Below are 5,176 nucleotides of genomic sequence, written 5' to 3' on the forward strand. Positions count from 1 at the left end.
TAAAATCGAAGAATATTGAAATTAGATAGAGTTTTATAGGAAGACATAATGTTTCAATAGATTATGTAAATTTTTATGGTAACCGGTCGTCTCCTGCTAGTCATTTTTAGATAATCTCCAAAGCTTCATCTGTTTGGACGTCAGTATACAGAGTTGCGTTATCAAGATCAATAAGAGTTTCACTGTTGCCCCCAAGTGGCACAACAGTAAGTCTGAAGGCTTATAACTCTAAAAACTGGCTTTCGATACCCGTATGGGCATAGCACACATAGCCCATTGTGTAGCTTTGCGCTTAGCTACAAACAAATTCATTGTTGTTATTAATGGTGTCTTTTGTTCCTGAAATGAATTCCTCCTACAATATCCAAGATGGTACTTATGACTGTAGATTGCTGTATTCAAACAACTCATTTTTGGTCTGGTTGGACAGTCTGGTCTGAAAATTTATGGTAGACAGAATTAAGGCACAGTTTGAGTAATAGTCAGGAGGGCTTATGGATGTTTTCAATTTTGTGGTGAGGTTTCTTTATTTCAGTATTTAATAGTTTGATTAAATTTTTGGCAACTTGTTTAATTAGGTCAGAATTTAGTATTTTGTAAGCATTACTTAAACAAGACAAAGTGGAAGGTTTTCTATACCATTTCAGTTCTGTTACACCAGGAATTATTGGTTCTACCTATGAGAAATAACACTACAGGAGTATTAATTTTTAAACACAGGGATATGTAACAGGCCCTTATTTACAGGCAAGTAACACGTTACAAATAGTATATATTTAATTACCAACAATATTCAATCATTGGCAATTGCGCAAAGGTTACCAACTCAAAAAAATTTATGTTGGATAATGAATTGTGACAGACATTTTTGGTAACAAAATCACACATATTTGTTATTACAGTTCCTTGATATTATTACAATCCTTTATTTTTTAAATTCTGCTCTAAAATCATATGGTTAACTACTCAGAGAGGAACCATTTACAAACTATAAACTCATTGTCTAATGACAAATCATTACAAGTTTTGAACTTCCAAGAAAATACAAATTACAATGAAGGAAAGCGAGATTTGATACATTTGTGAAGAAAGCTGAGCTGGATGAGGCTTTAATACTTCACTGGTGAATTGCTACATATGGACTGCTTCTCATTTTATACTGCTTACATTACAGTATGTTTAACCTAAAGTTTTGAAGGCCGGTTTTGGCCCTGGTTTTTACGTGATTGGTGGCAACCTGAACTACCCATCATATTATTGGTGAGAAATCATAACAATAATGATTTCCACTGAGTTATGCATCTGGCGTTGCAACTATGTCATTACTTTCGTCTTGGGTTGGTTTTAATAGGGATAGTGGGCCTTGACAACGTTCTTTTATCATCTCAAGTCCTTTCCAAATTTCTTGGTGCTCTTATATGGTTCTCATCCACCCAGGCACCCTCTCTCATAATCAAATTCAGGATATTTTGCTGTTTGTGCAATATTTCATGCTGATTAGTTTTCATTTTTTTCTACCAGAAGTGACAAACAAGTCAAACTTAAACAATAAACTTCTAGCCACATAACATTCCTTAAGCACCATACTTTAAGCTTATTATTAACTTTCTTAAAGTTTATATATTAATTTTCTAAGTTGTACTTTGAGTTAAGTAATTTATATATATATCTTCATTAAGAACAACTAATCTACTACTATATACATTTGGCACAGTTTATCTCATCGTTAGATTATTTGCAATTCATTATTTTCTTAAGTTTTTTAATCCAATATGTGACCATGTTGATTACTGTCAAAATATACTAATCTAATCAATCTATTATGTTTGTACTTTACGTTTCATCCCGCTTCTTACAAATAATAAGAAAAATAGACAACTATTAATATTTGACCTATTTTACAAACCAATCCATAAATTCCAATATCTCCATACTTCATGCTACCACCCAACCCCCTATAAACCAACACATGCATTCTGATATAACCATGTTTTTTTCCACCACCCAACTTATACAAACCAACATATACAATCCGATATCTCCATGTAACCTCCTCCTACCTTACAACCCATACAAACCAAAACGTACATTTCAATATCACTATGATTCCTACCACCACCCAACTTATACAAACCAACAAATACATTCTGGTATCATCATGTTTATTTCCATCATTCAACCCATAACAAAATAGGCATAATAAACTCAATTTTAAAACAAATAGAAAAAGTGACATGTGACCTTGAAACAGAAAAACAGCAAGTATTCTACAGCAAGTATTCTAGTAATTTCATCTATAATTCCAGAAAAAATAAAGAGTAAGAAAAACAAACCAGAAAATAATGGTCCCCATCCATTCACAGCTACGTATACCTGAAAGGAACCTTAAAATAGATTTCTAGGATATTACGACACCAAAACATTCTACAGAACACTCAAAACTCTTAGACAAATGCTGGTACACTCAAAAAATACCCTCACACCTTTATAAACAGGAGGGATTTTCGAAATGCCACTAACATTTGGGAAATTCTGCATAAATGAAACTTGAAGAATTGCAACTACCAAATAAGATAGTTCAGCAATAAAAACTTCTATTAAGAACGCAGCGCCATCACTGAACATAGAACATGGAATCTGCCAACCAGACACTTACTATAAATATTACAATCTCAACAAAGAAAAAACCTTTCAAAGAAATAAAAAAAAGCTTTATAATCTGTGCTTGAGCAAAGACACTCATCAACAGGGTCACGGGTGTTCAACTGCCAGAAGTAAGGAAGTAAGTAATAAGTTTAAAAAACTCATACAGGATGTGAGAAACAGTGTAGTTTAAACATTTCTTATTTCCATACATATGTCTTACAAAATTATAACGATCATAGTTAATTTCACTTCTAATGTCATGTAATTACGGTTGTCATGTGAATCAGACTATTTAATAGGTTTTTCGAAAACTACTATACACTTATGTACTAATATAACAAACTGACTATGCTGACATTATAGTGAACACATTGCTATAAATGCCACCAGAACAGCCTCCCAGTGGCCCAACGGTATATCTGTGGACTTACAACGCTAGAATCCGGGTTTCGATACCCGTGGCGGGCAGAGCACAAACAGCCCTTTGTATAGCTTTGTGCTTAACTACAAACAAACAAAGCCACCAGAACACGCGATTCTTTATTTAACTGTATGTTATGTAACGTTCATTTTAAGCCTGATGGCGGCCGCAGTAGAACGGTCGAAACATAGCTCTAATGAAAAAAGTATTTCGTTACCAAAAATCATAATTTCTCAGGATTGTGAAAAATATACTATAATGCTTTCTTGAAAATTTATTTAAGTAAGTCCAAAAACACCTCATAACACTAATAAATTTTAACTAATAATAACTTTACCGCTTTTTTAATTTGTTAATTATAATTATAGAAAATAATTCAAACTTGAACAAGTTTTTGTATTCAACCTCCTTGTTAATTACTAACTTTGTGATAAAGATAGTTTAATGCTGTCATGACTACGTTGTCTGTTTGCATCCTTATGTATTTGAAAGCTACATGTCCACCTTTAAACCATGATAAATTGGTGTATTTATCTTACAGGTCGATGGTCTAAAATCAAAATGCGTGCATCTAAATATTTCGTACTAACTCTCGAGTGTTTTAAAACCATAGGACCGCAGTTAATTAACTTAGGTCTATATATAAAAGTACTGGATATTGGGAAACATCTTCTGAAGCATTTGACCACAAGGTTAATGGTAAAAGGCATATTGTGCCCATTTAAGTACTTCAGCTCTTGTGTATTTATAGAGTAATGTAAGTTATCTTATTCATTTCATTCTTTTATGCAAATGTCATGTGATATGAAATGTAAATATTTAGTAATTTAGAAGACACTCATAAATGAACATTTGGTAGAAATGGTTTTGCATAATTACAGCTTATAACATTTCACTTCAACATAGAGTATGGCCGTCACGAACAACAAGGGCAGCTTGACACAGGTGTTGCACATTTAAATGTTGATATTCTCAGGGCAACTTTAACTTTGGAGTCACTTAAAGGATTGCCACACATCTCTCAAGAGTATCCCATACCTTCTCGATGGGGTTGAAATATGGTGGGCGTGCATAAAACTCCATTCGGTCAAGTTATTTTTCTTCAAAGAATGTGTCGACCAGTTTATTAAGGGAACGAGGAATTTTACTACCTACTAGGATGAAGAAAGGGCCAATTTTTCCTTTTTTTTTTTCAAAGAAACTGTCGATCAATTTATTGAGGGGGGCAGGAGACGTAACTATCCATTAATGTGAAGTAAAAGTAATCGACAGTAAGTGGGAAGCACAAAGTGTCGTAAGAAATGGTCTACATAAGATGTCTTTGATGACACCATCTCCTCCCACACCATTCTTTCACCACCACCATCATATGAAAATGAGGTTGATTTTGTTTCCTGATTCTTTTCCAATTGAGTATTCCACCGTTATACGGCTACATGATGAAGCATATCTCATCTGCAAATAAAAAATATAAAAAATAGAGATTATTTCTTCTTGTGCCGTTGGTATCATTGCAGGCATAGTGCTTTGTGTCTTGCTTTGAAAGGAATGCACCTCAACGAGCATCAGATATATAGGATAGCCATGTGAAGCCGTTTTTAACCATTATTGCACTCACACGACACTAGTTGCGGCTGCATATATCTGATTCAGTCTCGGAGTAGATATCTTACGATTTCGGTGTGCCACAATCATTAGATAAAGGTTGTCCGTATATTTTATAGATAAAGATTTGAATTTCCATGCGTCCAAGGAATATTAGTATTATATTGGAAGCGGTTCCACATTTTTCGGACAATACTTTGGGATACTTGTAACCAGTTGACAACAGCCTGTTGTAATTACCTGGCTTTCATTGTTTCGACAGCACTCCAAATGAATGAAACATCCAGTTGTATTTTTTAAAGTCTAGTCATGGCTCATGAACAATTTGGAACACTTTAAATCCGTGATTCACTTAAAAGAGACAAATTGAGACGAGACTATGTGAGACTACTATATATATATATATATATATATATATATATATATAGACGAGACGTATACTTACTTCTTACTCTTCGTTTCGTTAGGTTGGTTCGTTCGTTACTACCGCCGACCGACCTACTA

The sequence above is a fragment of the Limulus polyphemus genome, unplaced genomic scaffold, assembly GCF_000517525.1.
Source record: "Limulus polyphemus unplaced genomic scaffold, Limulus_polyphemus-2.1.2 Scaffold418, whole genome shotgun sequence".
Taxonomy (NCBI): domain Eukaryota; kingdom Metazoa; phylum Arthropoda; class Merostomata; order Xiphosura; family Limulidae; genus Limulus; species Limulus polyphemus.